The 21161-nt window shown below is 41.0% G+C and overlaps 1 protein-coding gene across 4 annotated transcripts in view; it reads left to right on the top strand.

The window, feature by feature from the left end:
• The first annotated feature begins 5727 nt into the window (after positions 1-5727).
• The window catches only part of USF3 (upstream transcription factor family member 3), a 49962-nt gene continuing 34528 nt past the window's right edge, over positions 5728-21161 (top strand). For all 4 annotated transcript variants that reach the window (XM_054504186.2, XM_054504185.2, XM_045902883.3 and 1 more), the window contains exon 1: positions 5728-6015. The gene's annotated coding sequence lies outside the window, so the exon portion shown is untranslated. The remainder of the gene's footprint in view (positions 6016-21161) is intronic.

Genomic DNA, 21161 nt, shown 5'->3' with positions numbered 1-21161 from the left:
ATGGAAATGCAAGGATCTAGAACAGTTGAAGCAATTTTTAAAGGAACAAGAAAACTGGAGGACTTATACTACTTGACTTCAAGACTTAATAAAGCTTCAGTGATCAAATAATGTGATATTAGTGTTAAGATTGACAAATAGATCAATGGAACAGAAAAGAGTCCAGGAATACAAGCATACATCAATAGATTTTTGTCCAAGGTAGAAAGACAGCTCAAGAGAGGAATGATGGTCTTTATAATTGGTGCTGGAAAAACTGGATTTCCCAATGCAAAAACTAAATTTTGATCCATACTTTCACAGTATACAATTAATTTAAAATACACTCTGGATCTAAAGATAAAACATAAAACCATAAAACTTCCAGGAAAAAAATAGGAGAAAAAAATCTGTGTGACCTTGTATTGGTTAAAGATTTCTTAGATATGACACCATAAATATGATCCATAGAAGAAGTAATTGATAAGTTGGACTAAAAATTAAGAATTACTATTTGAAAAATACTGCTAAGAGAATGAAAAGACAACCCAGGAACTAAGGGATTATACAGCATATCACATATCTGATAAAGAATATGTATCCAGAATATATAAAGAACTCTTGAAACTCAATAAATAACAACAACAAAAAAAAACAGTAAAAAGGACCAAAGATTTGAACAGCACTTCACAAAAGATAACAAATGGCTGATAAGTACATGAAAAGATGCTCAATATATTAGTCACTAGGGAAATGCAAATTAGAGTCACAATGAAATACTACTACACACCTATTAGAATGACTAAAATTTGAAAAGTATCACCATACTAAGTGTTGGCAAGGATATAGTACAATTCAAATTTCATACTCTCCTGGTAGGAAGATAAAATGGTACAACTTTGGAAAAACAGTTTGGCAGTATTTATTTATTTATTATTTTTTAAAGATTTTATTTGTTTGTGAGAGAGAGAGAGGGCATGAGCAGGGGAAAGGAGCAGAAGGAGAAGGAGAGGCAGGCTCTCCGCTGAGCAGGGAGCCTGATGTGGGACTCGATCCCAGGACCCTGGGATCATGACCTGAGCCAAAGGCAGATGCTTAGGCGACTGAGCCATGTAGGCACCCTATTTATTTATTATTTTTAATTGAAGCATAGGTGACATACAATATTACAATAATTTCAGGTGAACAACTTAGTGATTTGACATTTATATACATTAAGAAATGCTCACCATAATAAGTGTAACACCATCTATCACCATAAAGTTATTACTATACTATTGACTATATTCCCTGTGCTGTACTTTTCATCCCCTTGACTTATTTATAACTGGAAATTTGTACCTTTTAATCCCCTTCACCTATTTCTCCCATTCACCCACCTACCTCCCTCTCTGGCAACTACTGTATTTTCGAGTCCGTTTCTGGTTTTTGTTGTTGTTGTTGTTTGTTCATTTGATTTGTTTTTTAGATTCCACATATGAGTGAAATCATGATATTTGTCTTTCTCTGTCTGACCTATTTTACTTAGCATAATACCCTCTAGGCCCACCCATGTTGTTGCAAATAGCAAGATCTCAGTTTTTTATGACTAAGTTTGTCAGTTTTTTAGAAAAGATACACTTACCATATGACTCAGCCATTCCACTGGATATTTACCCAAGTATTAACCAAGGAAAATGAAAGCAAATGTCCCTAAAAAGATTTGAGCACAAACGTTCTAGCATCTTTATTTGTAATAGTCAAAAATTACAAACAGTCCAGCTCTTCTCCAACCTGAATATAGATAATATATCCATACAATTGAATACTACTTAGCAACTAAACCTAATAAATTATTGATACACACAACAAAGTGGATGAATCTCAAAAAAATGGTATGCTGAATGAAAGAAGATGGACAAAAAAGAGTATACACTGAATGATTCCATTTACATAAAATTCTAGGAAATGAAAACGAATTATAGCAACAAAAAGCAGTTTAATGGTTGCCTGAAGAACAGGATGAGAGCAAGAGGAAGGAATTAATATGGAGCATGAGGGAATTTGAGGACAGGATGGATATATTATTTTTGATTGTGGAGATGGTTTCAAAGGTGTTTATATATGTCAAAACTTACCACTGTTATACATTTTATTTATGTATTTATGTATTTATTTTTAATGTAAGCTCTACACCCAACATGGGGCTTGAACTCAGGACCCCAGAACAAGAGTTACATGCTCTACGGACTGAGCCAGCCGGGGGCCCCATCTTGTACATTTTAAATATGTTCAATTTGTTGGTCAGTCATACCTCAGTAAAGCTATTTTGTTTTTGATTTGTAAAATCACAGATGGGTGAAGATATTTGCACAGCACATATCTGAGAAAGGACTTTTTATCGAGAACATACAAAGAACTTTCACAATTCAGTAAGACAAGCATCCTGATTTAAAAGTGGGCTAATGATCTGAACACTTGGGGCGCCTGGGTGGCTCAGTCGTTAAGCGTCTGCTTTCATTCAGCTCGGGTCATAATCTCAGGGTCCTGGGATGAGCCCCATATTGGGCTCCCTGCTCAGCAGGAAGCCTGCTTCTCCCTCTCCCTCTACTCCTGCCCCCACTTGTGCTCTCTTTCCCTCTCTCTCTCTCTCAAATAAATAAATAAAATCTTAGATGCAACTGGACAATAAACAGGCAAAAATATTCTCAACATCACTAGTAATTAGAGAAATGCAAATTAAAATCACGAGGAACCACGTCATTCCCACTATAATGGCTGGAATTAAAAAGACTGACAATATCCAGGTTTGGTGATGATGGGGACTCTCTGGAATCTGCATACATAGCTGTTGAAAATCAACCACCCTGGAAAACAAATGGGCAGTTTCCACGGGAAATACGGAAGTAGATTTCAAGAGATGACCATTCACTTGCCTCTCTGCCATTTATTTCTGAAATCTTCCGAAGAGAAAACGCCAGCTTGGAGCCTCTGTCGCCCAGCGCGCAGATCAGCGTTCGGGTCTCTGAGGGAGACCCCACGGACCGGGCACCAAAGGGCGCGGTGCGCCCAGAAGTCGGGGAGAAGAGGACAGCACACAGCTCGTGTTCGCGCCCCACCAGGCCCCGCACTCGGGTTCCCAGGAAGGAGGCACATTGCACAGCCCCTGCCTCTGGGGACACGAAGGGGATAGGGGCAGAGCTGAGAGCAGCCCTGCGGAGCCGCAACCCCCCAGACCACGCCCGCCGGCGTGCTCTCAGCGTCCACCTTTCCTAGTCAAACATCCCAGCAATAGAGAAAAAGAGTTGTTAGGAAATGAAATGAAGATGCAAGCAAGGGGCTTGCACCTCATACAAACAGTCTTTCAGAGCCACTGAAGGGTCTTAAGTATGAGAGTGAAAACCAGAGTCACCCGGACCGTGTGAAAAATAGAGTTGGCCTGGAGGCAGAGAGACCAGTTTCACTTGGCCACCGTATTTTATTACCAGTATATGTACAGCAAACACATGCCACCTAGCCCGAAAATTGGACTGGTGCGGTTATCTGATGTCATCCTCTCCTATCCAGTGTAGTAAACCGATGTTGAATGCACAAAGCCAATAGAAAGATCTATGATTAGGATTTAAGCTTCAGCTAGGAATGAGGATAAAATTAAAAAGCTAACATTCGATCTTATCAAACAGAAACTCTTCTTATTTAACACTTCTAAATTGTGCTAGGAAGGCGTTCATGTGTTATTTTTAACAGTGGTCCAAAGAAACTCTTTTTTTTTTTTTTAAAGATTTTATTTATTTATTTGAGAGAGAGAGAGAGCATGAGGGGGGGAGGGTCAGAGGGAGAAGCAGACTCCCTGCTGAGCAGAGAGCCTGATGTGGGACTCGATTCCGGGACTCCAGGATCATGACCTGAGCCGAAGGCAGTCGCTTAACCAACTGAGCCACCCAGGCGCCTGGTCCAAAGAAACTCTTAAATTCTGTTTTCTTGAACCATCAAAACTGTTATTTTACTTTAGACTCGATAAACTGTAGTTGTTTAGAAAATCATACACACCCTAGATAGATATTTACTAACCAGAATAGTTTTAAGATTTTATTTATTTATTTGAGAGAGACAGAGGGAGAGCACGAGCGCGGGGCGGGGGGGGGGGGGGTTGTGGTGGTGGAGGGGGTCGGTGTCAGAGGGAGTGGAAGAAGCAGGCTCCGGGCTGAGCAGGGTGCCTGTTGCTGGGCTCCATCCCAGGACCCCGGGATCATGACCTGAGCCAAAGGTAGCCGCTTAACGGACTGAGTCACCCAGGTGCCCCAACCAGAATAGTGTCTTAACAAGAATACCTTGTATTCTGATCACAGTGGAAATTATTTCCTACAGCTGGACATATTAATACTATAAAATTTCATAGAGGTGCTATTAGCATTACTATTAGGTTCTGAATTGTAGAGTCTTTCTCATCTGCAAATGATTTGGTTGTGCTAAGTCCATTCAGAGGCTAATTAGAACTATATATGCCGAGATAGATGAAAATTTTAAAGAAAAAAAAGTGTAAAAGTTCCACAGTTTATAAGCAACGTTAACGGCTTTCCGTTTTATTATACTCTTTATGAACTGCTGTACAAACATTAAGATGCAGTTACTGTTTAACTTTACACGTTTTTCTCAATACAAGGTCAGCATCTTCTGTACACAGGCTCAAATAATTCCCATCGTGCCATGCCCTGTGTGCACCTTCTGGAAGTTACCTGGTCTGGCCCATGGACATCTAATATCTGGGACATTTCCAAACCTGGTTGTGGAAGCGCCTGGAAATCTTTCACTACCACTAGGTGGAGGACACCTGTTTCAGGAGGGGGAAGAGTTATGAAATACGAAGCGAAAAGAGGAAAAGGGAGTTATGACCACGTTTCCAGAGCTCCAAACCCATTTGGGAGTTAGGGGACCCTCAGGTCTCCATCCATTACTCGCTTGCTGCTCTACACCTCTCAGATGTAGGTCTCTAGGAACGCAAGCTTGAAGTTCCCAACCCCATCCCCCAATGCCATATACTGTTTTCCCCCAATTGGGAGGCCCCCAGGACATTTCTGAACACGGTCGTCTCCAGTTCAAAGGAATCTGTGCTTTGTTGCAAATGAAGGATGACAGATTACCATATCCTACAAATTCGAGCATCGTCAGGTCGGCAACGATCTTCCAGGGAAAGGGCCGTCGGAGACGTCTGGATTCTCTTCTTCCCCACTTCTTGTGACGGAGGCATTATTCTCCTTCCTACCGTCTAAGCTAAGAGGAGCTCTCTAATCGTTCCTGCAAGCCTCCCATGCCCTCTTCCTTTTCAGTTTTTCCACTTCCAAACTGTTGAAAGAGGTGACAAGCAGCGCAGAGAACAAGACACAAAGTAGTTTCTAAAAACACCTCCTTTCTAGGTTCTCAAGGCGTCCCCTTTAAGGAACCAGGCCCACCTCTCCCTCAGTCACCTACTGGCTTTTCTCGCTGCCTATCACTCTACCTTTAAGAATATTTCCTGTTCCTTCAACCCAACTTGCACACCTCCGCCCCCCGGCCCTCCTCATTGGGCCGCCCGAGGCCCGTTCACTCTTCGGTTTTCCCTCCATCTCCTCCCGCCCTCTAGCCTAGCGCATCGGCGTCCGGGTTCTGATTGGCTACCAGGGCAGCCTCCCCGGGGCCGGGTTGGTGGGCTGAGTGGCAGGGGCGGGAGCGCGGCGCACTCAGGGTAGGCTGTTCGCGTGCCGAGCGGCGGCCGCGGGAGGGGCGGGGAGGGGCGGGGGGAGGGGGGCTGGGAAAGTTGAGGCCGCGCTGCCGCCGGGTCTCCGGCCTTGAGGGCTCGGGCTCGCAGCGGCGGCGGTGGCCGCAAGAAGAGGCGGCGGGGGCGGGGGGAGAGGAGGGCCTGGGCCCGCGCTCCCCCAGCCCCAGAGGAGCAGGCGGCGGCCGCGGACGGAGAGATTAGCCCGAGCGGTCGGACACCCCTGCCGTACCCGCTTGGGATCATGACCCAGGCGGGGGTCGCCGCCGCCGCTGCCGCCGCGGCCGAGACCGCGCAGCCCGCGGGTGAGTGACTGCGGGAGGGGGCCGCTGACAGCCGGGGCGGGGGGCGGGGGCCGGGGCTGCGGGGGCGGCTCCGGGGGGCGGCTCCGGGCTCTGCTCCACCCACCCCCTCCCGGTCCCGGAGACTAGGGCTGCTCAGAGTGTGTTTCCTTCCTGGGGACCCCTGAGTGCAGAGCCCGGTGGGGTGCGAGCGTGGGCGCTGCGCCTGCCCTTCTTCTCCCCGACCTCCGGCGCCCCGCGCCCCCTGGTGCCAGGGGGGTGGGGGACTCGCGCTGCGGCCCGGCCCCCAGATACGCGCGGGGCGAGAGAGGCTCCACGCTGCCCTGGGTGCATAAAGACCCGGGCATCCAGGTTCACACCGGACGGCCTTTGCCTGACTCCTTCACCTTTTCCTGTCTCCTTCGTCCCCTCTTCTTTCCTTGCTCTCTGATTTTTCCTCGGACCCACTGGGTCAGACTCATGCGACTTGCTTTTTAAGTCTCACCCCTATAGTCAGAGTTAAGTTTGCGTTTTCTTTTTAGAAGCTTTTCTTTTCCTTTTTAAATAGGATCGGTACAAGCGAATGGTCAGCTCTTGAAATACGGCTCCATATTTCTTTTTCATGTTTTACATTTTGATTGTTGGATTTTCCTGTACTCACTGCCCCCTCCCCGCCCCACGGTTCCATTGGGATATGGTCTTTCGAGTTTATCAACTTTATCTGCAAATAAGAAACTGCACAAACCTACCTGTGTGTGTGCTCTGGTCTTCCAACTTATGTTCTTCACACCATTTTTACCATTAAGTAGATGTAGTGACCTAACACCACCAAAAATAAGATAGTTGTGGCTAACTTAATTTCGCATAAAGAAGACAGTTGCTTACCTATAAGCCAAGTATACATTTCCTGAATAGACACTTTGGTGAGTAACATGGACCCTGAAGCATATTTGCTTTTTCTTTAAAAACAAGTGAGCAAACCAACCAACCTGCTTTTTGAAGGATCAACAGGCTGTCATACTCTCTAAACATCTTGATGATTTTTTTCTCCCACAAACACTGGTTAATGTAGCACAGAGTTATTGTATGGGATACATTTGTTGTTTCCCTTTTATTTGTGAAGTATTCTGACAGTATGTGTTACAAAATAATCAAAGTACTTTGTAATCATTGCACATCTGAAACCAAGAATAGTATATAATGTCTCTGGTACTACAAAAATGAATACTTAATCTCACATTTTGCTGTGGCCTAAGTAATAAGACTCTTGTATATGTAGGTATTACACTCTCTCTATATTTAAAAGAGAAATTTTGTAAAATCCAAACATGGATGCAGCCTAGAACATTCCTTAATGTGGAAACACTTCACTGCAGGGATATAAGGGCAGCATAGGATTGAAATATTTATTTTCTAAGTTAGTTGTCTGTAGGACATCATGGAAATAAAATTCTAAGTTTCAGACTGTGCAGTCAATGGACCCGTCATGTGGAGAGAAATTGATGGGTTATTTTCTAATTTTCAGAGCTTAGCATTGTCAACAAGGGAAAAGAAACACTAAGAAAACAGAATGTTTAACTCAGGTTAGAAGATAAGCTTCAACAGGTAATCAGCTGCCAGAGGTATAATTTTTAAAGTTCCCCAGGTGTTTCTATTTAGCAGGCATGGTTGACAACTACTGAGTCTAGGACAGTGTCCAAGCCACTAGGCTTGTGTTCCAGGCTCTGCTAAATCAGGCCTTCATTCGTGTGTCCAGTTTTTACACAGTGCTTCCAAATCCTTGGACCTCCTCACGGTCCCACAACTGTGTAGTTCAGATTTCTGCTTTTGTTAATGACATTGGTCTTTCTCAGCATGTGGACAGACCTCCTTGTGCTCCTCTCCCCACCGATGATAGGTCTAACTCTACTTTTATGAAGGTTTTCCTGATAGCTCTCTCTAACTCTTAGTGATCGGCTCCCTTTGAACTTTTATGCCATATATTGTTTAAAGGAATCCTTTTATACTTATACCGTGTGGTGGTTTAATTTCTTTTGTGTATGTGTTTCATTACCCTCAAGCTTAACAGCAAAGCGTATTTTACTTTTTGGCTCTTCTACAGTGGTTTGCTATGAGTTGGATTGGTTTGCTTTGGAATCCTTCTGACCCTGCTTGCAACCCTAGTTTCAGGTTTGATTCAATTTCAGATGTTTCTTTTGTAGCTTTCTCACACCTTGACTTGCATTGAATCCACGTATGTATGGATGTCAGTGTCTTCCATATCTTTTCCTGATTTCTTCAGTAGGTTAATTATTTTATCCTCTGTGGCCTCATAACATCTTGTACTTATTTCTGGGTTAAGGCTAATCACATTGCCAAAGGTATGTGTTTATCCACCTTTTCCACCAGACGCTACCTAGAACCTCCATGTTGAGCAACTCCTGTGGTATGTTTCACGTTGTATTCTATTTTTTTTTTTTAAGATTTTATTTATTTATTTGACACAGAGAGAGAAAGAGAGTGCACAAACAGGGGGAACGGCAGAGGGAGAGGGAGAAGCAGTCTCCCTGCAGAGCAGGGAGCCCGATATGTGGGACTCATCCCAGGACCCCGGGACCATGACCTGAGCCAAAGGCAGTTGCTTAACCGACTGAGCCACCTAGGCACCCCTCTCTTTTTTTTTTTGAAGTAGGCTCCACATCCATCACATTGTATTCTTAGATACCATTGCAGCATGGCAAAGCTGCAACCCCCAACATAGAAACTGTGTTCTCTAAATCTTTGTAATTTTATTTATTTATTATTTTTTTTAAAGATTTTATTTTTAAGTAATCTCTACACCCAACATGGGGTTTGAACTTACAACCCTGAGATCAAGAGTCGCATGCTCTACCGACTGAGCCAGCCAGGCGCTCCTATCTTTGTGATTTTAGGACCTAACATAGCACTTCTCATTCGTAGGGACTTAATAAATGTTTGTTGAATGAGTAAATGACTGCCGTGTTATATATCATGCAGAGATAGCCCTGTACATCTTTAGCATAGGTTGATTTGACATTGATTAATTTGCTATTAAATATTTTTATGTCTTCTATTATGAATTTGTTAAGGGTTAGTGGAAGTTAAGTAATTATGGTTGTGGCAGACCCCTTAAACTTGTAATCTTACTTCCAGTATGCATGGGGATATATAGCTTGAGTCTTTTACTCTGAGCTCTAAAGGTCGACTCTTGTTATCCATAAAATATTTGTGGAACTCTCACTAAGAGAAAAGCTTTTAACTGTCCAATTGGATAATTTTTCTTTTTCTCATTAAATTTTCCAGATGAGTACAATTGTACTACTTCAGAAGGCCAGATCTTTTAATTAGATCGGTAGAGCATGATAAATTGCTCCTATTAATGTGCTAATACTCTGTTTTAAATTCAATTCATCAAGTATTTATTGAGTGCTTACCATGTGCCTAATACTCGTAGGTGCTAAAGAGTACAGAAATAGTAAACATTGGGAACTCAGCTCTTTTTTTTTTTTTTTTAAGATTTTATTATTTGACAGAGAGAGACACAGTGAGAGAGGAAACACAAGCAGGGGGAGTGGGAGAGGGAGAAGCAGGCTTCCTGTGGAGCAGGGAGCCCGATGCGGGACTCGATCCCAGGACCCTGGGATCATGACCTGAGCCGAAGGCAGACGCTTAACGACTAAGCCACCCAGGGGCCCTGGGAACTCAGCTCTTAAGAAGTTTTTCGACTTATAGGAAGGATTGGGGAACACCATATCAAATAATTAAGGGACTGAACACAGTATTCATTAGGTGCTAATTTAAATATGAGTACCCCAAATCTAAGATGCAGTGGTTAATACTATGGAAAATTAAGAAAGAGCAGATACTGGGATACCTGGGTGGCTCAGTTGGTTAAGTATCTGCCTTTGGCTCAGGTCATGATCCCAGGGTCCTGAGATCGAGTCCCGCATTGAGCTCCTTGCTCATTGGGGAGCCTGCTTCTCCCTTTACCTGCCACTCTCCCTGACAAATAAATAAAATCTTAAAAAAAAAGGAAGACCAGATATTCTTTCAAGAGACATTTATTACTCCCATATACTGAGTACTAATTGTTGAGGATACAAACATAAAAGATGTGGTTTCTACCATTTAGAAGCCTTACAGGCTAGTGGGAAAAACCAGTAAGCATGTAGAGTATATTTCATATTAAGACATTGTGGAGTATTACGTCAGGATGTTTGGGCCTAACCTCTAGGAATCAGAGAAAGTTTCAAAGAGGATAATTAGAAGTTTTCAGTTGGAAGGTTGATATGAACTAACAGGTACAAGGCATGGAAATGAGAGGGAGCATTTCTTGATTAAGGAGCTGCAAGTAGATTGATATCAGTAGAAAGTGGCATGTTCAAGAGTATGGACTTTGGAGTCAGACAGACTTTTATTCCTGATTGCTTTGAGCCCTTACAGGTCTTGCCTGTGTAGGGTAGCAATAGCTTACTGGTAACTTCGCTGCTAGTGGTAGTACAAAGAGGTACCCCAGGATTCTTCCAGTTTCCATCTATGCTCCTGTACTTTCCCTTTTAAAGATTTTATTTATTTATTTGACAGAGAGAGGGAACACAAGCAGGGGGAGTGGGAGAGGGAGAAGTAGGCTTCCTGCTGAGCAGGGAGCCCAACGCGGAACTCGATCCCAGGACCCTGGGATCATGACCTGAGCCGAAGGCAGACATTTAACTGACTGAGCCACTCAGGTGCCCCTAAATAAATATAATCTTTAAAAAAAGGGTTAATAGTATTTGAAAAAGCATAGCAAAGTGGAAAGGTCATTTCGGTGGGCAAGTAGCATAGATTTAGCAAAAAATGAATAGCTGATAAGGAGCACAGGGAAGAACCTGTCTGGATTGGAGAGGAGAGAAGGTAGATGGCATGATTAGCTTGATAGCCTTGCTCCTGTGTGTGTTGTATTAAGTAAGTGGATGAGTGAGACTGGCCCGTGAAGAAGGTGGTGTTAGGTAGAGTCATGAAAGCTAGGACCCAAGAGTTTGGATTCAATCCAGTGGATAGTGGAAAAAGTACTGTAGATTCTAGAGCAGGGGAGGCACATGCTGAGTACTGTGACTTGAAAAGATTACTGAGACATTAGAATATGAAACCATTGAAGAATAGGGGAAAGACTGGGAGATAAAAAGACTATTAAGAGCCAGACATGTGTAAAACAGGAGGTGGTAGGAATAAACAGGATAAACAGGATAAGATGAACGTTGTGAAAAGAATTGATAGGATTTGGTGAGAAAATTTGCAGATTACTTTTGGGTTTAGAGCCAGGTTAAAGTTTTTGGTGTCATTGATAAAATGGAGAAATTAGAAGAAAGTCTCTTAAGAGGCAGGGCAATTCAGCATGTTGCAAAGACTTGTTAATTGGTTTTGAAATGAAACGTTCTGAAGAGAAGTTGCCCAACCAGAGGTTTGGATCAAGATCTGTGTTTAAAGTTGGCTTTATTATAAATAGGTAATGCCTTTTACACAGAAACAGTTTGAAACTTTGTAGAGAGAAAGTAAATAGAAAAGCAAACAGCACTGAGCCTTGCAAGTCGAAGTGAGAGACAAGGATTCATGTGAGAGCAAGATGATGCATAACTGGGGACGAGGAAGACAATTTAGGAGAGAAAATGTGGAGAAAAAGGAGACAGTAGCAGCCTCCAATCCTGCAGAGAGGAGAGGGAAGGCAGAGAAAGACCTCTTATATGGGGAACAATAGTCTTGACCTCTAAGAAAGCAATTTTGGTTGGTGGGAACAATCAGGAGACTCTGCCATGGGTTAGGAGGGATTGGCCAATGAAGGAAAGATGAGAAGTTTCAGAGGAGTAGTAGGCGAGAAATGGAATGATAGAAAAGGCAGTGAATTCTTATTTAATAAACTCCATATTTTGGAAGCAAAAGAGAAATGGTTAAGGAGGAAATAAAGTGCTACAGAGAAAGGAATCAAATACAGAGTCCCTCTCCATAGATGGAAGAGTTAGCTTTAGGATGTTCTTGTGGGCTGAAAGGACAGATGCATGGGTAGAGGTCTGTTATGGTATATGTAGGATACAGTTAAGGAACTGGTACCAGGTGACCTCCATCCTCCCAGTGAATTAGGGGGAAAATGGAAAAAAGGCAACTATTGTGTATTGAGCACTTGGTATGTATCAGACACTTTGCTTGATCCATTAAATGGATTATCATGTAAACTCATAACAGTCCTCCCAGAGGGTGGTAATAGTTTCTCAGTCTTAAATGTGAGGATGCCAAGACTTGAAGAAATACTTATTTTATTTATTTATTTTATGGAGGAACTTTAAAAAAAAAAAAGTATTTATTTTTTTAAGATTTTATTTATTCATTTGAGACACAGAGATACAGAGAGAGAGAGAGAAAGCATGAGCAGGGAGAGAGGCAGAGGGAGAGGGAGAAGCAGGCTCCTTGCTGAGCCAGGAGCCCGATGTGGAGCTCGATCCCAGGACCCTGGGATCATGACCTGAGCCAAAGGCAGACGCTTAACCATCTGAGCCACCCAGGCGCCCCCAAAATTTATTTTTTTTAAACTAATCTCTATACCCACCGTGGGTCTTGAACCTACAACTCTGAGATCAAGAGTTGCACACTCCATGGAATGAGCCATCCAGGCACCCCAAGGAATACTTACTTTAAAACCAAATAGCTAGTGAATGCCAGCTTTAAGATTTGATTCTAGGGGGGCGCCTGAGTGTCTCAGTCGTTAAGTGTCTTCCTTCGGCTCAGGTCATGATCCCACGGTCCTGGGATCAAGCCCCACATCAGGCTCCCTGCTCCGCGGGAAGTCTGCTTCTCCCTCTCCCACTCCCCCCTGCTTGTGTTCCCTCTCTTGCTCTCTCTCTCTGTCTAAACAAATAAATAAAATCTTAAAAAAAAAAAAGATTTGATTCTAGGTCTGCTATCAAGGGCTATTCCCATTCACCTATACCATCCATTCATTAATTTGAGGTAGCGGGTATATGAGGTATTAGTGATTATGGTGGTTATGCCTCAGAATTACTTTTGGGGTCTTAAAAAATTCCTGCACCCTACCCCAGTTATTCACTCCTTCACCAGCATACTTATTGATTAACTACTATATTAAGGTTCTCCAGAGAAACAGAACCAATAGGATATATATCACAAGATGAGCCCAGAGCATGAAATAGTGCCAAAAAGTAAGGAAGCACTAAAAAAAATGGGGGTGGGAGAGAGGTGGGATCATGTGAAAAGGACATAGGAGCCAGCCCAAAAGAGGGCCCAATGGCCAAAGCTTGAACAATTTCAACAATGAAATAACTGTAGCATTCTATTTTGACCCGAAGGATAAAATAAATATTTCCTTGAGTCCATACTGATATAAATAAATGATTGAATAAATAAATTGGGGGAGAAGAGACAAATCTCCTTTGCAGAATAATTGTAAAAAATATATATAGATACTTCCTTCTCTAAGAGATATAGATGGAGATTAATTCCCCTCTCGTTGAGTGGGCTAGACTTAGTACCTACTTCCAAAGAATAGAGTATGGAAAGGGAAAATTAGTAATACAGCCGTAATTACTTGTGTCATGTTAACAGGAAATTTCAGGAGGAAAGCTGGTGTGAGAGACTACATCTTGTATAACTTAAATCTTTTAGTATGATCTGACTCATTTAATATAGGGACGTTTTATTTGTATAATGAGAAAATCTAGGGGTGCCTGGGTGGCACGGTCAGTTGAGCAACGACTCTTGGTTTTTGCTCAGGTCATGATCTCAGGTTCATGAGATCGAGCCCTGTGTCAGGCTCCTTGCTCAGCACAAAGTCTGCTCAAGACTCTCTTTCTCCCTCTGCCCCTCCCTGCCTCTAAAATAAATAATCTTTAAAAAATCTAGGTAAGTTACAAAAAGAATTAAAAATAGGAAACTAAGGACACATCCTTATTACTGTTCAAAAGCTGGGAAGAAGGGTGTTGTCTAAAGATCAAAAGATGGAGGAATTTATGAAAAATGCAAAGCATATGGGATCAGGTTGATGGCAAAACCATACAGTGTGGGGAAATCTGCAATCCAATATAGACTTAAAGGTGAAACAGTAGGAAAGTGAGTTTTCCCACTGCAATTCTGGAAAATCCCAAAGCTCAGAGACTTTGAAAAGGAGGAGTGGGTAGAGGTTGGATGTCTTAGTCCGTTCAGGCTGCTATAACAAAATATCATAGACTGGGTGGCTTGTAAACAACAGATACTTATTTCTCACAGTTCTGGAGGCTGGACATCCAAATCATGGTGCCAGCATGGTTGGATTCTGGTGAAGGCCTTCTTCCAGGTTGCAGACTACCTACTTCATGCTGTACCCCTCACGGGGTGGAAGGGGCAAGCAAGCTCTTTGGGCCCTCTTTCATAAGGGCACTAATCCCATTCACGAGGACTTTGCCCTCATGATCTAAACATTTCCCAAAGGCCCTACCTCCTAATACCTTGGGGGTTAGGATTTCAGCATATGAATTTTGGGGGAACACAAACATTTAGACCACAGTAGTGGTCAAAGGTAATTAATTAGCAGACTTCAGAACAACCGTAGCGGGACCAATTCGGATACCTAATTACAGTGTTAACTTGCAGAGCTAAGCTATTAGAACATATTTATATAAATTGAGGGTGTTTCCAATCATGGGCTTTAGGGTCAGGGAGAGAATCAGGGTTATACTTTAGAGAACTTCTGGTTGTCACTGTGAATGTGGAGCTCCTTCCTTCGGAAGGCACCCATCTAGTCGTTCAACTTCTCCATCAGTGTGTGATACTTTTGACAGCCAGAACTCTTATAATCAGCATGCACATTCATGGCAGGGAGAAGAATGATTTTTACATGTATTAAAGTATTAGTTCTTAGTGGTGGATGCACATTAAAATCAAGTAGGAGCTTTCTTTAAAAAGATGATTTCTCTAATGCATCCAGAATTAAGAATCATTGTGTTAGGGAAACCAACTTTATCTGCCAATTCAGTTAATTGATCCTCACTAAATATTTAAGGTAAAACCAATAGGATGAAAGAGTGAACAAAAGAAGCTGAACAAAAAGAGTTGATCTTTGAGAAAACGAATTGTAATGGACAAAAGATAGCATTTTTGTCCAAAGAAATCCTAAAATATTTGAGAGCATGTAATTTCCATAAAATAGCAATGGGTGCTATGAAAAAGAAATGAGAATAAGAAAGTTTTTGGAAATTTGGAAACATGTTTTCTGAAATAAAAACTTCAATAGCAGGCCGAATAGCAGCATGGTTTTACTAGATGACTAAATTAATGAACTAGATAATTAAACCAAGGAGTTCTTAAATAAGGTACACAAGGACAAAGAAGAGAATTATGAACTGTTGAACATGCAAAATAGATCTAGGAGGAGAACCACTCTAAAGCTAAAATTCTACATGGTTGCAGTAAGTGCTTGGCATGGGAGATGGTCGGTGGGCAGTTGGTGGGTAACATATAGAGCTGTTAAAACTTTTGTGGTGGGAGGGGAGGAGACCATAGATACTGTTTTTAATAGGAGGAAAATAGATTTAAATTTTAATATTAAGATACTTTAGGTTATTGATAAGCAATTCCTTTTCTCTCAGTTTTGTCCTCTCAGCTTTGCTTTTCTTTGTGTACACTTTCATCTCCGAACTGGCTTCTTTCTTTCGCAAGATGTCTGTATTTGAAATTATATGCTTTCTCTTAAAGAGAAATTTTCCAAAAAATTGGAAAGGGAAAGAGCATAGCTACCCACACCATCAAAGAAAAGTCCTGAGGTTTGTTATGTTTGGACCAGTCTGAGACTAGTCACTCTGCCCAGCAAAAAGTCACTTGCCAAGACATGCCAGGGACTACCAGTGAAGCACAAGGGCTGAGTTAGAGGTACATACCTAAGTGAAAATTGGGGAATTTCATGAAGTAGAGAGGAGAAAAGAGCAAGTGTGCACTATAGTATGTTTCTTAAAATTGTTAGGGAAATTCATAAATCAAACAGATAAAAAAGGAAAACAGGTATTGAGGAAAATAAAAAATCAGGCAAGGAAAAGTATAAAAGGGGGGTGGGAGGAGAGAGAGAACAGAATATGAGCATATGGGACAATATTTACAATAAATATGACTGGAATAAATTCTCTCTTTTTTTCTTCTTTTTTTAAAAAAGGCTCTTAGATTGTGTAGAACCAAATTTGGTTACTTCAGGCAAATATAAAACAAAATAATGCAGACAGTTTAAAAATAAAATACACATAGGCATACCCTGGGCAAATGTTGAGTAGAAGAAAATACACAGTAATTTGTTATCAAAGTTTATTTCAAAGAGCAAACATTAACTTTTAAAAATATTTACTATGACTTTATGCCTAAGGAGCTAAAAATACACACTCTTCTCAAATACTCATATAACACTTAACAAAAATATATCATGTAAGAGGGCTACAAGGAAAACCTCAAATTCTTTTTTTTTTTAAGTTTATTTATTTAAGTAATCTCTACACCCAGTGTGGGGCTCAAACTCACGACCTGGAGATCAAGAGGCACAAGCTTCACCACCTGACCAGCCAGGCACCCCTAAAAATTAGATACTATTTGTTGCCAATCATAATACAAGGAAATAGTTCACATATATAAATTAACAAAAGGGGAGCCAAAAAAGAAAGAAAACTACTTGGAAAACTTTTTATCTCAACTCAGGTTGGAGAGGATGTAAGAGTTGAAATTACAAGGAAGCAAAAGTCAAGATAATAAAAAGCAAATCACAGAAAAAGAAATATAAATGATTCATAGTATGTGAAAGGGTATTCAGCCTCACTAGTCATCAAGGAGATGCAAGTTAAGCAATAGATACTGATTGCAGTCCTTTTGTCAGGATTGTTTTTAGTAGCAAAAATAAGAGAGGAAGAGGGAAAAAATGAGTATTGGTCAATGGGGAACAGCTAAATAAATTATGGCTTTGTGCTGCATAACACTATGTAGTATTAGAAAGAATAAGGGAAATTGATTTGTACTTACCTAGAAAGATGTCTATATTTCTTAGTAAAAATAAAGCGTGTTTCAGAGTGACATATGTAGCGTGATTCCATTTTTATAAAAAGTTTATGTGCATGTGATAATATGATAATACATATATATAGATGATCTGAAGGATGAAGAAAATTGATAATCAGATTGATTCCCAACTGGGAGAGAGTAAAATGGAATAGGTAGTAGTGGGGACTTTAATTTTTCTCTCCACAAAAAAGGGAGTTAGGGGTAATATTTACTTTTTTTTTTCCAGTATAATATTTTAAAAAATAATTTAGAATTTAGCTGAAGCTACATACTATTTAGAAATTAATGACTATTGAAAATATTGTATATTAAAATCTATGGGCTATTGATAAAATTGTACCTTGAGCAAATATTATAGTCTTAAATACATATATTAGAAAGACTGAAAAGTTAATTCATACTGTAGAAGAGAAAATGCATACATGTGGCAAAAGGTTAAAATTCTATATGAGGGTATACAGTAAGTCTTTCTTATGCCCTTTCCCTCATTCCACTCTTCAGAGGTGATCCTTCCAGAGAAATTCTGTGCAGTTGTTAACATATACATATATATTCTTCTCCCCATCCCAAAGGATAGGTATTATGTATAAGTTTTTAAATTAAGAAATATATACATACATATGTATATGTGTGTGTGTATATACACTATATGTATATTTATATATATTATATATAAAATGTAGTTTGCTAGGACTGCCATAAAATACCACAGACTGGGTGGCTTAAACAAGAAATATTTATTTTCTTATAGCTCTGGAGGCTAGAAGTCCAAGATCAAGGTGTCAGCAGGTTTGGTTTCTTCTGAGGCCTCTCATCTTGGCTTGTAGATGGTTGCCTTCTTGCAGTATCCTCACTTGGTAGTTCCCATGTCCCATGTCTGTGGTCTGTGTTTTGGTCTCCTTTTCTTTTTTTTTTTTTAAGATTTTATTTATTTGAGAGAGAGTGTGAGTGAGAGAGTACGAATAGAGGCAGAGGGAGAGGGAGAAGCAGACTTCCCACTGAGCAGGGAGCCTGACGTGGGGCTCGATCCTCATGACCTGGGCCGAAGGCAGACGCTTAATGACTGAGCCACCCAGGTACCCCTTAATTTCCTTTTCTTGACACCAGTCATACTAGATTAGGGCCCACCCTAATGACCCATTTTAACTTTATTACCGCTTTAAATACCCTATCTCCAAATAAAGTTACATTCCAGAGACTGGGGTTTAGGACTTAAACATATGAATTTGGGGGAGACACAATACAGCCCATTTTTAATTTTATATATATATATATATATATACACACACACATACATACACACACACACACATATATATACACACATACGTATATATTATACCTATATACATACATTTATATTATACATATATGTATACACATATACATATATTTAGATTGAATATTTAGATATTATGATTCAGTCTATTTTAGTCTGAACCATCTGAAATTGTAGTTTCTAATGTCAGAAAAGTTCAAATATGGGCAATTTTCAGATGATTCAAAATAATACTGTGACATTTAATCATTCATTTTTTTCAAGATTTATTATCATTATTATTATTTTTAAAGATTTTATTTATTTATTTGAGAGAGAGAGAGAGAAAGCACGAGAAGCGCGAAGAGGCAGAAGGAGAGGGAGAAGCAGACTCCCTGCTGAGCAGGGAGCCCAATGCGGGTTCGATCTCAGAACCCTGGGATCATGACCCGAGCCAAAGGCAGACGTTTAACCAACTGAGCCACCCAGGCGCCCCAATTTATTATTATTTTTTAAAAGATTTTATGTATTTATTTGAGAGAAAGAGCTTGTGGTGGGGGAGGGGCAAGAGGAAGAGAAATCTCAAGCAGACTCTTTGCTGAGCACAGAGCCCCAGCGCAGGGCTCAGCCACATGACCCTGAGATCATGACCTGAGCTGAAACCAAGAGTTGGACGCTCAATCAGCCGAGCCACCCAGGCATCCCTATTTATTTATTTTGGCGGGGAAGGGGCAGAGGGAGAGAGAGACTGTGAGTCCCAAACAGACTCCCCGCTGAGCATGGAGTCCAACACAGGGCTTGATCTCAAAACCCTGACATTACGATCTGAGCCGAAACCAAGAGTCAGCCTCCTAACCGACTATGTCACCTAAGTGCCCCAATCATTCTCCTTAAAAAAAAAAAAAAATCATGTTTTTGATGAGCCTTTGGAGTGTTTCCTTGTCCTTTGCTACTTGAAACAATTTTGTAAAGAATATCCTTGAATAAATGTCCTTTTGCACATACATGAATATGACTTGTATGGTAAATTTCTAGTTGTTGTTGCATCAGAGGGGTACCAGACAGGGGTCCACAGTATGTTATGAGGAGCTGGTCTGGGTACTCTGCCACAGGCCTTCCATCAGGGGCAGGGCTACCTCAGAAGGAAGAGACTGGAGCCTTTTTTTTTTTTTTTTTTTTTCTTTATTTGAGAGAGAATGAGAGAGAGAGAGAGCATGAGAGGGGGGGAAGGTCAGAGGGAGAAGCAGACTCCCTGCCGAGCAGGGAGCCCGATGCGGGACTCGATCCCGGGACTCCAGAATCATGACCTGAGCTGAAGGCAGTCGCTTAACCAACTGAGCCACCCAGGCACCCAAGGAGAGACTGGAGCCTTAAGGACAGAGGCAGAAGTTGGCGGTGGGGGAGAGAATGTAAGAGACAGTAGGGAGAGAGGCATTACCTGCATCAAAAGAACCATACTGATATATTCTCAGTGACTGTGACTAAAAATGACTAGAGGATTTTTATTATAAAACTGTGATCAGGAAAGTCATGGGATCCACCCTAAATTTTATCCAAGGAGCAGGATCACCCCACAGAGATTTGAACTGGCAATGGAAGATATTTTATAGTATTTGCATTTTATGTGTCCTGTCCTTTAAGTGTAACAGTTACTAATATGTACATAAGTAATTGCTTGGGCTTATATAGGGAAAAACGTCTGGAATTGATATCACCAGACTGTTAAAAGCAGAGGGGCATTGATACTTCATATATATCTGTGCTGTTTAAAATTTTTACAGAGAGCAAGGATTCCTTTTGCAATCGAAATTTTTAAAGATGTATTTATTTATTTAGAAGTGGGGGAGGGACTGAGGGAGAGTGAGAGAAAGAATCTCAAGCAGACTTCCCTGCTGAGTGTGGAGATTGACATGGGGCTCTATCCCACAACCCCGAGATCATGACCTGACCCAGAATCAAGAGTTGGATGCTCCACTGACTGAGCCACCCAGGCGCCCTGAATTTTTAAAAATTTAATGCATGGAATTGTTATAATTTTTTAGCTAGGAGTGTTTGTAGTTTGTATGGACAAGAGCAAGAAAAGGGTCTGACAAATTCCAAACTGTTTACAGTGGGTATTCCTGGAAAGCATGATTGTAGAGCTGAGTAACTTTTCCATTTAACTTTATATATTTCTGTACTCTTTGAAAATAATTTTTATATAGATTGGTTACTTGTATAGTTTGTAAATAAACATTTAAAACCTTTGGCTTATTTCTTGTTCTTGAGGTACAGTTTGACTCAACTTCACAGTGAAAGCTCCGTGGCAGGACTTCATTAATTTCCTTTTCTTATATATATTGTAGTATCTCCGGGTTGGCATTTAGGAACCACCCTGACTGATAGCACCAAGCATATTGGTGATGTGATTGACAGGAAGAAGTCAACAGATGTTAAAGGATGTAAGATTTCCGTAATGGCAAAAGAAGTTAGGACTTCTGATAGCAGTAACATAAAGCAGAAGACAACATAGCACGTTCATAAATAAGTCCCCAACTGCCCACCAAGATGGAAAGCAGCTGCTGAAACCAAACACATAGAGGAAGGATTCTTGGGGCTATGAAAAGCACCCCGGTGCTATCCCTGAACTATATAATACAGATGTGCCAGATTTCATGATTTAATGAGTCGGACCAGGTAGACCAGGTAATAGGACATTCCAGGTAGAGGATTGTTAACCTAAAATATGCTAAAGATGATAAATGCAAAAATATATAGCAAAATACAGAGAGCAAAGATGCCTAAAGCATTAAATAAGATGATAGAAATTAGAGCATATGCATCCATGTTGTCAAACATAAAAGCGATAATCATGATTTTG

Source organism: Mirounga angustirostris, unplaced genomic scaffold (assembly GCF_029215605.1).
Source record: "Mirounga angustirostris isolate CCGP_5_RB_7025 unplaced genomic scaffold, mMirAng1.0.hap1 SCAF_1, whole genome shotgun sequence".
Taxonomy (NCBI): Eukaryota; Metazoa; Chordata; class Mammalia; order Carnivora; family Phocidae; genus Mirounga; species Mirounga angustirostris.
This window is presented reverse-complemented; position numbering and strand designations above follow the sequence as displayed.